The sequence below is a fragment of the Bos mutus genome, chromosome 23 (assembly GCF_027580195.1).
Source record: "Bos mutus isolate GX-2022 chromosome 23, NWIPB_WYAK_1.1, whole genome shotgun sequence".
Lineage (NCBI taxonomy): Eukaryota > Metazoa > Chordata > Mammalia > Artiodactyla > Bovidae > Bos > Bos mutus.
In genome coordinates this window covers 24,972,306-24,988,431 of record NC_091639.1, presented here as the reverse complement: position 1 = coordinate 24,988,431, position 16,126 = coordinate 24,972,306, and the positions used below count along the sequence as shown (strand labels likewise).

General features: G+C 45.4%; 1 long non-coding RNA gene across 2 annotated transcripts in view; it reads left to right on the top strand.

Moving 5' to 3' along the window:
• LOC138985109 (uncharacterized) overlaps positions 1-16,092 on the top strand; it is a 32,651-nt gene extending 16,559 nt beyond the window's left edge. For both annotated transcript variants that reach the window (XR_011462375.1, XR_011462374.1), the window contains exons 2-4: positions 561-706; positions 11,950-12,021; positions 14,667-16,092. This is a non-coding gene — a long non-coding RNA (uncharacterized lncRNA). The remainder of the gene's footprint in view (positions 1-560; positions 707-11,949; positions 12,022-14,666) is intronic.
• The last annotated feature ends 34 nt before the right edge of the window (positions 16,093-16,126 follow it).

Genomic DNA, 16,126 nt, shown 5'->3' with positions numbered 1-16,126 from the left:
GTTGATCCACACTGTTGCCCAGGCTGGAAGCTTCCTGTCTTCCTTGACCCAGCTTCCTCTCTCCAGATCTCCCCATTTCCCCCTCACTCTCACCAGTCCCTCTCTTCTCTCGGCACCACCCTGTTTCCATGCAGGCTGTCATCATCTCTTGCACAATTTCCACAGCATCCTGTAATGTGTTACCCAACCTGGATTTGGGTCTGCTTGCCCTGCGCACAATAAAACCAACTCTAGGCTGTGGTTGTTTTTCTTGTTGTTTAGTTACAAAGTTGTGTCTGACTCTTTTGCGACCCCACGGACTGTAGCCTGCCAGGCTCCTCTGTCCACGGGATTCTCCAGGCAAGAATACTGGAGTGGGTTGCCATTTCCATCTCCAGGGGATCTTCCCAACCCAGGGATTGAATCCACTTCTCCTGCATTGCCAGGAGGATTCTTTAACACTGAGCCATCTGTGAAGTGTAGTCATTTTCTTTGTTTGTTTGTTTGTTTTGTTTTGGGTTTGTTGTTGTTGTTGTTAACAAAGAGCTTTATTTTCATGTTCTGGTTTCTTCATGTCCTAGGTTCTGCTAACAACCTTGATTCTTGCACTGTTGAGCATGTCAACAGCCAAAGATACATCACTTTGAGGAGGAAACAAGCAGGAAGGTGGCCAGCTCCCTGTCCCCCCACCTTCTCCTGGTATCTCCATCCCACAGGAAGGGTCCAGGTAGGAAGTTGAATCTGAGCACTACTCTCCTGTTACGCCGTTCTCATCCTTGGATCCATCTTGGAGAACCAAGAAGGAGGATTCCTTTTTCCTGGTTCTCTAATGGAGACTCTTAACACCAGCTGATGTTTCAAAATCAAAACCAAACCAAACACCTGAAAAGCAAGGCTGAACGTAACTGTCTTCCGTCAGGTCCCATTTTCATTGCCTCATTGTCGTTCTGAGAGGTTTATCCTTAACTGCCATCATGGTCTGTCTCATTTTCACACTGGTGAATTTATGTAGGAAAAATTAACCAAAACTAGAAAATAACACGTTTGAACACTGTGGAAATTGCCTGAGACTGAACTCTGGGGGCCTGGGGGTGCAGCAAGGAGGTGGTCGGTGGAGCCAGAAAATATAGTGTTTATTGCAGATGCCAAGTAAGGAGAAAAGGCAGCTCCTGCTCAAAAACCCTAACACCCTGAGGTCTTTCAGTTCAGTTCAGTTCAGTCGCTCAGTTGTTTCCGACTCTTTGTGACCCCATGAACCACAGCACGCCAGGCCTCCCTGTCCATCACCAACTGCTGGAGTTTACCCAAACTCAGGTCTTTCAGGGGAGTGTTATTAAAGGCAATAGTAGGGATATGGGTAACAGGGTGCCTTATCAACTCTTATTCCTCTGTACTGATTGGTGGTGAGATAACAGGGTGATATATCAGGAGTCAATATCATCAACCAACTGATACCAACTGGTCTGATGGGCTTGTGGTCAGCAGTTTCTTTCTGGTGGGAATCAGGTTTCTATAAAAACAATTCAAGAATGTGCATCATATTTTGTTATCTGTGTCCTTCTGGGTGGAACTAGAGGTTCTGTGACTCTGCTCTATTGCTGATCTACTGTTTCAATTTATCACCAGTTCTCCTGGCCCAACTACAGCTCTTCGTTGCTGCACGTTCACATCCTTTTCAGAGATCAATCCTTGAGGCTGACTTTCTGAGAATTTGGAGGCAGCCTAAGGGACTAAAGCAAAGTCTTTTACTGCAAGGAGTTGGAGCGACAGGAGATGAAATGGGATCATATACCTGAGAGGGTCCCAAAGGGTCCTGCTTGGCTTCATATACTGTCTAGGCTTGTGTCCTGTGGTCCTTCATTCTACCCTCCTTGCAGCAGCCAAGGGGATATCTCTAAGAAGCAGATTGAAGCCTATCAGTTTCTGGCTTAAAACCCTTCCCTGAGCCTCTTCTGGCTGCTGAGATGTCTGTGACCAGCCTGGAGGCCCAGTTGGAGGGAGCATGTGAGCAGGCCCAAACCTGTTCTGCAGCCTGAGGGGCAGGGACACAGCCCATTGATTGCCTGAGCTGCTGCGTCTTGGGGCACACCCAAGGACCTGGGGCAAGGACAGGCTGGGGGCTGACCTGGAGATGCCCTGTGACATCCTGTGCTTTCCTCTTGGGCTCTTTATGTGCCTGGTCTATGCCCGGGGCTCACAAACAAAGTTGTTTAGCAGCAGTGGGGGAACAAAAGGGTGATGGGTAAAGATCAGACTCTCACACAGAGTTTAGAAAGCCCCTCCACAGAGCCCCCCACTGTTGCCCAGCCTCGTTTCAGCCACTCTTCTGCCCTCACCCCTACACTCTCACCTTAATACTTTTCTCCTGCTCTCTTTGCTCTCCTGCCCTTGCATGGGCTCTTGGTTCTTAGAAGTCTCTCTATATCTGCCTTCCTTCTGCCTCCTTTTTCCTGGCTACCCTCCTCCTCACTTCTGAGGCCTGCTAAAGTGTCACTGCCTGCTGGAAGCTTTCTCTGACACAGTCACACAGACCAGGGCTGGGTAAGCGCTTGACTTCTGGTCATGGTGGTGGTTTATAGGCCCAGCCTTTGGAGACAGACTGCCTGGGTAAACTCACGGTGGCACTTGATGCTATGTGGCTTGGGGTAAATTACCTTCTCTTTCTGTAATTCAATTTTCCCATCTGTTAAATGGGAATGCAAGACCTAAGTCTGTTGTGAGAATGATGTGCAAAATGTTTAGGTCAGAGCAGTAAAAAAGCATGATATGCATGTCTTAATCATTACATTTCTGCTACTATCACACTGCTTCCTAAATGCCAAAACCTTAACCCCATTAGATTATAGGAGGGGTGTGAGGATATCTGAAAGCATATGCATGTTGTTGATTAACAATGGTTATCTTTGGGTTGTGAAATCAGGATGTGTATGTGACCACATTATGTCGCTTTTTCAAAAGTGTTATGCATTGAGCCTATACTGTGTTTGACATTTAGAAAAAGGTGATAAAATATTTTAGGTAGGCAATTATTAAAAAGAATCAAAATACTCAATTATTTCTACACTATGGTTGCAAATACACGTACAGAAGCAAAGACACGAAGGAGCAGAACAAGAAAACTAATGTGTATTGGGGTGCAGATTGTGAGTAAATTAATTTTCTTTTAGAATGTCCTGGAATTTTAGCATACTATCATTTCTTTATAAATTAATTAAAATCAGGAGAACAGACATGAAGCAAAAGGGAACTTTCTCTACAAACAGAAAAGAAGGGAGAGACACGTCAAGTGAAAAAATTGCATGACGTGAGAGCTGTTGAGTTAAGTTTTATCTGGGGCAAAATGAAAACCAGAGTCCAGGAGACAGTCTATCAGAGATCTCTGACAAACTGCTCTGAAGAGGTAAGGGGGGAGGTCAGTATGTATGTCATTTTAGTGAGGAGAGCAAGGAGAGGCGGCCCCTTCAGCTAAACGTCCAATGGCTGCCTAATCCCACCAAGCAATTTACCAGCCCCGCCCTCTAACATGCCCCCTACCCCACAGTACTCCAAAATAGTCAAGGGGCCAGAAAAATCCCCCACCAGCCAACAGGCAGAAATTTCCCTACTCCTGTACATGCACACACCTCACATTATCATGTAATAAAGTAACCTTTGGTGGCCATGGGACTCATTAACTGCTCATAGATATTCCATGAACACATACATCTAATTATAACAGACTGAATTATGGGCAGGACATGCACAGTAGAGCACCTTGTTTTACAACCTGCAACTATCAATGAAGACTGTCAGTCAATGACCCCTGGATTATGCAAATGACCTTGCCTTAAAAACTCTGTACCTAAGCCCTCCAGGACCATCGTCTCTCTTGGTGTGGCCCACTTTTCTCTTGAGGTGTTCTCTCTGTTCTTTCTTTCAGTATTGTCAGTAAACTTTCTTGCAGTAGGTAAGACCTTAGATTCTTCTTCTTTGCATCCTTACCAAGAACTGAGGCCCAAGGGAGGAGTCGTCCTCAAACTCTCCTCCGTTAACAGAAGCAGCATTCACTGTACCTTGGCGCAGATCTGCACAGTCCAGCATCGCCCTGTGTCGTGGAGCCTCGCACAGCTTTTCAGGACAGCACACCATATACTGAGTGCATTAGTGCTGGGCAGAACGCATATTAGCACGGGACCCATTCCCACCCAATCCTGGGCGCAGGCTTTAGCTTGGCTTTGCATTGCTTTGTATTAGCTTAGCATGTCCTTGTAGCTCACCAGTTATGGTAACTGTACATGAAGAAGTGTGGGGCTTTGAGTTCTAGGCAAAAAATTGTCTCAATCACTAAGGAAACTTGGAAAGTGGCTTACCATCTCTGAACCTAATCCTTCATCAGTAAGATTACTGCGAGGCTTCAAAAGATAATATGTGTAAAATGCTTGGCATATAATTACTCAAAATTGCCCATCATCATCATCGCATGTCTGCATTTTGTGTGGATAGAGGGGAGCTATATGTACAAGTAGCACCTTAATGGCAAAAGTTTCTGCCTCCAGGGCTCAAGCGGTAGTGTTGGAGAGAGGGTGATGGGGTGGGGGTGTTTGAAATGCTGGGAGAGACTTTCCAGGTGAATTTCACAAAAAGAGGGGCAGAGCCAAGGCAAAGACAAGGCTATCAGAAATGCAATCGAAGGCAAGTCCACCCTTGGGGCATTCCTCCGAGCAGTGCTCCTCCACCTGTGGTTGTGAAAGAATTCCCCAAGGACTATAAAAGCACAGATTGTTGGGCCTCCTTGAGCAGAGGTTCTTTTTCAGCTGACTCAGGTATGGGGAGCCAAGAATGTGTATTTCTGTCCAGTCATTGGAGAAGGAAAGCTGTGGCATTCCCAGGAGGGGGACTTCTCCCCCTTAGAGACACGGACCAAGACAGCAAACAGTCGGCTGGCTTCTGCCCAGTATGTAAAGAGCAACCAGTTTTTTCGTTTTACAACAAGGGTTAGAAATTCCAAATTCATTTCAATAAAGTAGTCTAGAAAGAACGTCTATTTCAATATCTCTCCCTTCTGCTACACGGCTCTACTGTGGAAATAAACAATTTGAATCTCTCCAGTCATCAAATTGGTGTCTCTGTTAAAGCCAGACGCCAATGCTGTTAGGTTGAGAAGAACCACACCAGATTTGGACCCCTGGCAGGACACCCCTCCCTCCTTGGGACAAAGTGCTTGGAACTATGCAGAGGACAAAAGAGGTCACAGAGGATAAAAGAGGCCTACAAGCGTAAATGGAACAAGCTGACCCAGAGTGGAATACAAACCTGTAGGTCAAGATGTCTGTGTTGAGAAATTGGGCAAGCTGGAAAACAAAAACCAAGGTCAAAATCTTGACTGAGGAAAAGCAAGTAGATTTGATATTTTAATCCAAGCTCTTCTTTCTTATTGTCTTGAAAAATTGTTTCCTTAATTGGAACCCAGACCCCTAAGCTGCATCTGCAACATTAAGGGCAGGGACTGGCCTTGCTACTGGTTTGACTTTATAAAATCAAATTAAACTGCAGAAGCGACACACTTCATAAAACTGGTATTCTTTACCTTTTTGATTATTCAGATATTACTAAATATATATACAACTTGCATAATATATCTAGTAAAAATAAAGATTAAATATATATATATACATCAATTTGGGAAAAAATACTGCAGAAAAGTTCAATTTCCTCTCACCAAGTTGCCCATCTGAAGAGAATGGGCCTTCTTGCCTTTGCTGACCTCCAGTGGTACCAGCGATCGTGGTTAAAAAGAACAGAAAAAGCAGGTGGAAATAGAAGAGGGAAAAAAGGACATGCTTCTTGTGGAATGTGTGGATTGCCCCAAATATGTGTTAGTTAGAAATGCAGTTTAGGCCACTGACACGAAAATTTATTGATTGGTGGTAGTTAAATATGATTTCTTCTTAAACAAAACGTTGCCATAGTTGAAAAATTACAACTATGTCCTTAACATTTTACCTGGGAAGCAACTTGAATAAAGAATCTCAACCTAAAAAAAAAAAAAAAAAAAACAGAAGAAGAATCTCAACCTAAATTTGCAACTTAGGAACTGCCTAAATCAGAACCAAGGCAGACCAGTAGCAGATGCTACGTGGAGGCGGCGTTGGTTTGTATCCTAAGTGCTGTTCACATCCTGTTTTGGAGTTGAAACTGGAGAAGGGTATGGACCCAAGGACAACAGTTATCAAAAGAAACCAAGGCTGCCAGGGAGATGGGGCGGTGGAGGCATTCTGTTCCAGGCACTATCTCCATGGCATTGAGAGGACCAAGGCCCTCATTCTACAGCCAAGGAGATAGAGACTCAGGAAGATAAAATGTGCTTGTCATCCAGCTGGCAGAGCCAGATCCCTGGTCTTTCTGATGCTGAAGTCTGTGCTAGAGTTTCCACGTGCCTCTCACCCTCACGGAAGAAAGGAAGCAGACCATGAACTGGGGTTTGAAACTTGTACCAAGGCCACCACCACTGGGAGCAAGAGAGGGTCTCAGACACAAAACAGGCAGAGACAGATTGGGGAGGTGGACAGGGCAGCCTGGGACTTCGACTCCTGAGTAGATAAGGCACAGGACACGGGCAACATTTGGGACCTACTTGTGCCTAAAAAACTATTCATTGCTAATCTGAAATGCAAATTAAACTGGCCATTTTGGATTTTTATTGGCTAAATCTGCAACCCTATTCCTGAGTATCTTTTGTGTCTGGTTAGTTTGACTCAGAGGCAGTCTTGAAATTGTCCTCAATAAGCAAATGTTTATATGTGTGATACATGTTTATATGGCTCCTATATGGTATAGACAACAGGTAGGGGGTGAAAGGAGATAAAACATTCTCAAACCTGCTGAGGGTCACATTCTATGACCCATTCTTGGGGAGCCAAGAGTGTGTTTGTTTGCAAAGATGAGTAAGAATACAAGGCCGTGTCTAAAATGTCAGTGGGCACATAGATATGTGGGATCTTGTTAAGACGCAGGTTAAATTCAGCAGGTCTGGGGCTGGGCTTGAGACTTTACATTTCAGCTCCCAGGAGCTGCCCACGCTGCTGGCCCAGGGCTGCACTTCAGTGATATACGTGAACCATGTGGGTAGTTCAGAGCACTCTGCAGATGGAGTCATTCATACTGCGATGAGCAGGAGGCAGTGGGGGCCCATGGCTGAAGTCTCAAGAATCGGTGCTTCAGACCCATCTGCTGTGTTCTGCCACAATTACAGTCAGGCTGTTGGTCTCAATCATTCACTTTTGGCAATAGACACACACAGCACCATTCGGCCAGGATTGTTGAGCCAGGGATGTGCTCTCTTTTCTGTCAGCGATTTCTGCAGTGGTCAAACTGAGCACTTGTGGCCTAGTGGGGCAGAACATTTATGTTCCCACAGATACCTGTGTTAAAAGATGCAGAGAACTCATTTCATGTTTCTGCCTCTAAAGTAAAGGGACCCCTTTCCCACAATCCCACTTTTCAATGCTTAATTCTTTTTGAGTTACAGGGAGCAGGACTGAACTGTGGGGCCGACCCTCCTGCAGGAGGTCCAGGAGGTCATTTGGGAGCAGAGAGGCTTCCCTGCCCAGGACCAGCCATGAGGCTGCTGTGGATAATGAGTCTCTGTTGTTTTTTGCCCTCATACCTCATATTTGGCCAACTTGGAGGCAAATGTCATCTTCAGTTCTCTACCCCTTCCAGGTTTGGAAGGAGAGAAAAACTGAAATTTATGAAGGGTCACTAGCCTGAATTCACCATTGCATTCACACACTTGTCCAATTTTTAATTTTTGTTAAATTTATTTCATTTGTATGAATAAGCATCTGTCTTTAGAGTTTATAGACAAACCAGACGCTGCAAGGGTATCTTCTTACTTTTCTTAATGTGGATGCCCTGATTAAACAGAAGATGATTTTGGAAACTGTTCAGATAATCTTTCATGTGAAAAAGGCTTTGTAATTCCATTTCCCAGGAGAGACTGGGGCTGGCCCTCCCTTTTGGCAAATATGTCCCTGGAGGTATCATCCGCTTCACTGAACTCCAGCATTCCTTCCAAACCCTGACTCTTCTGTCTGCTTCTTTCACACCTGAGTACCTAAAGCCATTCTCTATGACGCCTTCTGGAAATAATAAATGCAGCTAAATTGTACTTGTAAATTCAACCACAAAGACCTAAAAGGAAAAACAGTCCAATTAAACTAGATTATCAGATTCTTTTGCAATTGTAAAGGGACAACAAAGGCATTTAGACTATTGGGAAAGAGCAGCTACTTCTAGGTGTACATTACAGCTCTGTGAATAGGTGATCCAGCTTGAAGCGGAACTTGGGGGGCATTCTCCACACCCCCATTCACTGGACTGGTTCCTTGTTACTCACAGTCTGATGACAATGCAGGTACTTCCCAATCCTTGCGCCTCCTCTGCTACTGAGATTGACAACAAGCATTCCTGGGCTAGGCAGATCAAGATTGTTTTCAACCTCTTATTTGCCCTATGACTGCAGAAAATTACTTTAACTTCTCTGGGACCTACCTTCTAAGACAGTTGTTAAGAAGTGGAAACTGTCTAGAACAGAGCTAGAAACACAGCAGGCACTCAAAGACACTAGTTATTATGATTATTGTGTCATTGTAAATAGCAGAGGCAATGGAAAGAGAATTCAAGAGAAAACACAAAGTGGGGATAAGTGAGGTAAGCCAATTGCCCCCATATCCTCTGAAAAGGCTACTGTCTCAAGTAAATAGAAATCTAGCCAGAAGCTGACCTCTGTTTACCAGGCAGGAACTGGGGATACCCTAAAGGAGAACAAGCCACATAATCTCCCCCTGAGGACTCCCACAATTGTTATTTTAAGCAGATAAGGAGGGGAGCATTCCCAGAAAAGAGAGCCAAACATGTTCTTCTTGACATAAGAGATGCTATCTTGGGCCGAAACCATTTTGTGGTCCAAGCTTAGCCACAATGATTACCCTTGAACAGGTTTCCGTGATTAATAATCTTAGGGGAAGTAAATGCAGAAACAAAGGAACAGCAGACAAGAAACAATAATTCAACGATAAGACATAGTCCCAGTTCCTTCTTAAGGGATAAAATATTATACTTTGATACATTTCTTATAGTTCTGCAAGAACTAAGGCCCTCCACCCAGGTGGAAGATGGTATAATAACTACCTGCTGAGAGCCCAGACTGGTTGGAACCTAAGAAATGATGATGGTGACTTTTGTGTGTGTGGCTATGCTGCAGGGCATGTGATCTTAGCTCCCCAACCAGGGATTGAACCAATACCCTTTGCCTTGGCAGTGTGGAATCTTAACTATTGGACCCATCTTAACTTAACCCGTCTTAACTAATAACGGTCTTAACTATTCCCAACATCGCGAAGTCCTGATGTTGATATTTTCTGACCCTCATGACTTCTATCAACTAAAGCCTGGTCTCTGGCAACCTCTGCCCAATCCTATGCTGAATGATCTTCTGCTCAAGCCCCTTCATGAACATGTATGCACGCTTAGCTTAAAACATCCATAATACTGCAGTTCAGGGACACACTGCTTTGGGAAAGATCCCTAGTGTTCCAGTGTTCTTCTTACTGGGAGATGGTGCAAGTAATAAATTCTTCTTTCTCCCGGGCTTTCGCTTGATTGTGTCCTTTGGTTTGACACTCACCAAGAAGGAACAACAGATGACCAATTTGTTGTGGTAGTCTGAGCGCAGGTTGGAAAAGAATTTCCAGATGCAGTATTTGAGAAGGGAGTGAGTTTATTGAGAGCAAGAAGCAGAGATAACGAAAGCACTGCAAATGCAATGGAGACAGGGAAACCTGATGTATGGGTTATGTACATGTGTGGTAAGTCCCTTCAATCGTGTCTGAGTCTTTGCAACCCCATGGACTGTAGCCTGCCAGGCTCCTCTGTCCTTAGGATTCTCCAGGCAAGAATACTTCAGTGGGTTGCCATGTCCTCCTCCAGGGGATCTTCCCAACCCAGGGATTACATCTCCTGCATTGGCAGGTGGGTTCTTTATCACTAGTGCCACCTGGGAAGCCCATGTTAGTTGCTCATTCATGTCCAACTCTTTGTGACCCCACTAACTGTAGCTTGCCAGGCTCTTCTGTCCATGGAATTTCCTAGGCAAGAATACTGGAGTGGGTAGCCATGCCCTTCTCCAGGGGATCTTCCCCACCCAGGGATCAAATCTGGGTCTCCTTCATTGCAAGCAGATTCTTTACCATCTGAGCCACCAAGGAAGCCCAGGGAAGCTAGAAGGGTGGCGTTATAAGATTGGTTAGGGTGCTATGGGGTGAATACCAGGGTGGGTATTTTTATCTAATTTGGGGTCAGGAAACCTGCTGGTGATGGTCAGGGAGGATTTTGGCATTGGTTACAATGGGGTTCAGTCAGTTCTGAAGATGACTTTGGTTCTGGGCTCTGCATCTGTGGGCTCTGCATCTTGGTACAAGGCCTTGCACCTATGACCTCAGTATGGGACTCCACAAAATCTGACTCCAGGTGGGCTCTATTCCTTTAGCTCTAACCCTTGTGTTCTATAGCCTGTGCTTAGTCATGCTGGTTCTGCACCGTCTATAAAAGAATGTTGCCTGTAACATGAAGTACGCAGGATAGCCCATTCTCAAGGATCTGACCTTTAAAGTATGATGATTTTCCATTCACAGAGATAAAATTTTATAGAACAGAGAACAACATTTGTCTCCTTGGAGATTTATGGGAACACTGTGACCAGACCTACATAGACAGCTGCAAGAACAAAGGCTTTTACCTCCCTCTTGGGGTCTGGTCAGCACCAAGGAGTTTGTAATCACCAGCCACACTCCCATCCCCCTTTAGTATAAAAGAACCCTGCATTCTAACTCAGATAAGATGGTTCTTTGGGAAAATAGTTCACCATCTTCTGGTCTGCTGGCTTTCCAAATAAAGTCCCTGTTCCTTGCCCCAACACCTCATCTCTCGATTTATTGATCTGTTGTGGGGTGAGCAATAGGAACTTGACACATAACAGTAACACCATGACCACTACTAGGAAAACGAATCAGTCCCCTTTTCCTGCTGCTGAAATTCGGCCTCTGTTCACCAGTGCCAAAAAGAGATGCAGAGTCAGAGTTTTGGGTGAAATAGAAAAGAGTAGCTTTTATTGCTTTGCCAGGCAAAGGGGGCCACAGTTAGCTAACACCCTTAAGACTGTGTGACCCACCTTGGAGGGGGAAGTGAGTTTTATAGTGTTCAAGGATCAGGGAGTAATCAGCTCATGGATAATTCTTGGATTGATTGGCCACAAGGTAAAGTTTCAAGCATCATCAGTTTTCTGATTTCAACCAGTTTTGGGTCTACATTCTTGTGGTCAGCAGTTTTCACCTGGAGGGGTCTGCTTCCTGAAAAAACAATTTAGGAACGTGTGTCAGGCCTTTATCTAATCTTTCAGGGAGCTGTGAGTTTGGGGATTCTGCTATGTGGCAGAATGATAGTCCAAACTGTTACCAGTTCCCTAGTCTAATAGCTATTCTTTGTTTCTACCTCTTCCCATTTCCCAATCATTAACTCTTGGCTCAGCATTTTACTTCAAAAGACAAGGACACAGGGGCTTGCCACAGCTTCATTCCCAACCTGGGCCACAGGTCTGGAGGACCTGCTTGTTAGAATTCCCTCACCAGAGGCTGAGCCAAGCAAGGAGGTCCCTGCAGGCCTGGACTCAATGCTATCAGAGACCATGCTGAGAAATGAGATGGGATAATCGCTCCCCAACAGTATCTGGATCTGTTTTACAATGTGTTTGTGCTTGTGTTTTATGTCATCTGTTGTTAACGTTGGAAGAAAAAGTGTCTTGGCCCTGGCAGGAGCAAGCCTGGCTTCTCACCCTCAACCCAGTCCCAGGTCTGGGAATCTTGGTCCTTGGGCTTCTCAGGGCCTGAATTTCCTCACCTGGGCAGATGCAAATGATCATATGTCTCTTGGAAGGTTGCTGAAAGGATAAAATCGTTAATGGATATAGATCTCCTGGAAGACAGCCTGGTCTGCAGAAAACGCCTGGTAGGTGTTCTTTTTTCTCATGACCTTTGTCTGGAGCAATCTCTAACCTCGAGGCAGTATAGTTGGGCCCTGAGGGACCCTTGATCCCTGATACATCCGTACCTATTTCTGATCTTGAAATCCCTTTTTGATCGGATAATGCTTTTACCACAGTTAAATATGAGGCATAAAGGACACACTGCAGAGAGAGGTAACGTAAATCTGAGAACTAATTGTGAAGGGGAAAAGGGCTGTAGTTAGAAAATCCAGGAAGAACAGGATCCTAGCTGGCTTCTTTGACATGGATGGCTGTGTGCACAGGGTCCTGCAACCCAGGGTCTGTGTCAGCTCCATGGGTCCTGAAACACAGCTGTGCGTCCTGTGTCAAGTGCCTCTGGGGGTCACACAGCAGGAGGGAAGTTCACCTTTGTTAAAAACAAACAAGACAGAATTTTCCCTGATAGTCCAGTGGTTAAGACCCCGTGCTCCCAATGAAGGAGGCATGGGTTTGATCCTTGGCTGGGGAAACTAAGATCCCATATGTGGCACTGTGCGGCCAAACACAAATAAATAATAAAAACAACCCCCCTCTCCCAGCCCTGCAAAAGAACAGGAAAGAAAACAAGACAGCTTTGAAAAAGAATGACATTCTGACACATGTTGCAACATGGATGAACTTTGGAAACATTATGCAAAGTGAAAGAGACCCAAAAGGACAAATAATATATGATTCCACCTGTTACTGAACCAAACTTGGATCTGTTGGCTTTTGAGCAGTAAAGCCAATCTACTGACACTGGGTTGTGGGGAAGAAAAGTGCAGTGCTTATTTTAAGGCACCAGAGGAGTCTAGGATAACTCATGCTCCAAAGGCCTGAACTCCCCAATGGGTTTCAAGGAGGCTTTTTAAAAAAAATTTATTTGGCTGTGCTGGGTCTTAGCTGCAGCACACTGCCTCTCAGTGGTTAAGACTCTGCTCCCAATGCAGGGCACCAGGGTTCGATTCCTGGTCAAGGAAGTAGATCCTAAAGTGAGGCATTTTTAAAGGCCAGGTGAGAAAGGAGAGTCCCAAGGTGTGTGATCAACTCGTGTACAATTTTCGGATTGACTAATGGTAAGATATAGGGTTGTGTCACAGAGATTAACATTATCAACCCTCAGCCTCCAGTAAGTCTCAGGATTAAGGGCTCATGGTCATAAGTAGTTAACGTCTTCCATTTGGTGAAGGTTTTAGCATCTGTAAAACAACTCAGGAAAAAATGCATCAGAAACTATTAGTTAGTTACTTCAGATAGGAATCAAGCAGAGAACCTGGGGGAGAGGGTGTCTGTCCAGGGAAGTCCCTACAGGGTCTTGTTCTGTTACACACTCCACGACAACCCACTCCAGTACTCTTGCCTGGAAAATCCCATGGACGGAGGAGCCTGATAGGCTGCGGTCCATGGGGTCGCTGGGGGTCGGACACAACTGAGCAACTTCACTTTCACTTTTCACTTTCATGCATTGGAGAAGGAAATGGCAACCCACTCCATTGTTCTTGCCTGGAGAATCCCAGGGACGGGGGAGCCTGGTGGGCTGCCGTCTATGGGGTAGCACAGAGTCGGACATGACTGAAGTGACTCAGCAGCAGCAGCAGCAGCAGTGAGGCACCTAGAATAGGAAAACTCATGGAAACAGAAAACATAATAGTGTTTTCTATTAATAATACTATTAATTTCTATTAATAATTAATAATTCTAATAATACCCCAGGGCTGGGGCGGGGGAGCTGGGGAGTTATTAATGGGTATATAGTTTCAGTTTGGGATGATTAAAATTTTCTGGGAATGGATAATGTGATGGTTCTGATTCTCTGTATGCTGAGGCCCAAACAAATAAATAGGCTTTAACTGCAATAGGGGAGATTCATAGCCACCCAGAGGGGACATTCTCATTTGTCAAAATTCCAGACTCCTGAAACGGGAGAGCGAGGTTGGTACCAGGATCTCCAATCAGCATCCCCTGGGGGAGAGGACAGGGACCCACAAGGCCCTGCCCTCTGTCTCTGGGGACAGGCTGAGTCAATGACCTTCACTTGCGCTTCTCTTTCTGTCCGAAGCTAAGATTCACAGGTGTGGGGGGAGAAGAGGTAGGATCTCGAATGTTTCTCAGGGGGTCGTTGTGATCTCCGAGGCTCACTTGCTTGGGCACCCAGTTACCCTACTAGTTTGCATAGCAGGCGCTGAGCCCAAAGAGAGCCTTGTAGGGAAGGAATTACAACAAAGGCATGAAGTTGCACTTAATGGGATTACCACACAATGAAAATTGTTCTGACATCAAGGCTGAGCTTTTGTCAGTACCCTTGGGGTACATGCCAGGTTGGGCTCAAGCCTAGGGCTTGTGTTCAAAACCCATGAAGCAAAACAAGGCAAAACCAGCTTGGAGCCAAGGGAACCCAACCACGTGATGCTCTGCTTCTCAAGGCAGGTGCCAGGGCAAGGAGTGAGGACCCAGGAAGTGGTTGTTTTTAAAAACAATCTAATGAGGAAAGGATTTTATCTTTCAGTGTAAAAAACCTTCCAAATAGAATTACTTATCAAGACCGTGCAATGATCATTAAAAGAAACTGGGTCATAGTTTTGAATATTCCCCACATAATTTCTTTTTCTTTTTCCTTAATTTCTATCAGGTCAGACTCTTGGCTTTGGCGGAAGTCAGAAGAAGTCATCCCACACACACAGGGCCTGGCTTCTCCTGAGTACCCATCGTTCCCTCTCTTCTTCACCATCTTTTGGCCATGGCTGCCCAGATCAGGGATGAGAAGAGGGCCATTTGCTAAATGTGATCCCTAGGTTGAGCTTTGACTGACAGGGAGCAGGGTCTCAGGCTCCAGCCTGACTGGGCGGGGGTGCTGACTGGCCTGGATTGTCATAACTGATGAGCAGTCTGTCCTCTGAAAGGGCAGGAGGAAAGGAAGGGACAGGATGTAGCATGGGAATGGGTATGTCCTGTGGTGGTCCTGAGGAAACTGCAAGAAGTCTGATGAGTCATTAAGTCATTTCACAAGTAAGGTCATGTACCGAGGTGTACACGCAGAAACAGATCCAGTGTGTAGCCTGGGCAGACATCCCAGTAGCAGTTTAGGGCTTGTGAAGTTGTCTACCCGAAGTCATTGGCAGGGGCTGTGCTCCAGACCAGAGACTCCCATCCCCACGGGGAAGGCTTGGAACATCACCCTAAATAGCTCTTCATCCCTCCCTCAACAGAGCCCTGGACTGGGGTTGATTTTCAAATTTCACAACTTGGGAACTTAATAATCACCTTTAAAGAAAGTATATCAAGGCTAGGGAAACTTTGGTTAATTTGTGTAATTATTCATCGGTTATGCTTCTGTGTGGCTCAGATGGTAAAAAATCTGCTTGCCAGTGAGGGAGACCCAGGTTCAGTCCCTGGATCAGGAAGATCCCCTGGAGAAAGGAATGGCAACCCACTCCAGTATTCTCTGGAGAATCCATGGACAGAGGTGCCTCGTGGACTACATACAGTCCATGGGGTCACAAAGAGTCAGACACAACTGAGTAACTAGTTTAACTAACACTGCATCTAATCTCAGTGTCACTGTCGTTGGAATTGTTCAACCAAGGAAAAACCTAGCCTCAGGTGTCTCCGTTAAGTAGAATAAGGTTGTCTAATTGTCCACGATTTTTCCATGGCTGTAAAATGTTTTCTGGACCCTCTCTGTCCCCCATGCTTCCTCTTAGGATTAACTAGTGTCAACATCATCTTACTCCTGATTTGTCATTTGCCACTTTTTTCTGTCCTCAATACTCAGAATCATTGTGGGTGTTGGAGAGATCCTGCCCTCTCAAATCACCACTCACTGGCTTCCCTTGTGGTTCAACTTGTAAAGAATCTGCCTGCCATGTGGGAGACCTAGGTTTAATACTTGGGTTGGGAAGATTCCCTGGAGAAGGGAAAGGCTACCCACTCCAGTGTTCTGGCCTGGAGAATTCCATGAGGTCACAAAGAGTCGGACATGACTGAGTGACTTTCACTTCCACTTCCCTTAATGGTCCCGGTGTAGATGCAGAAAGCAAGAACAGTGCCCTCTGTAAGCCTCTGCCTGAAGAATTTTATATCAGGGTGTGT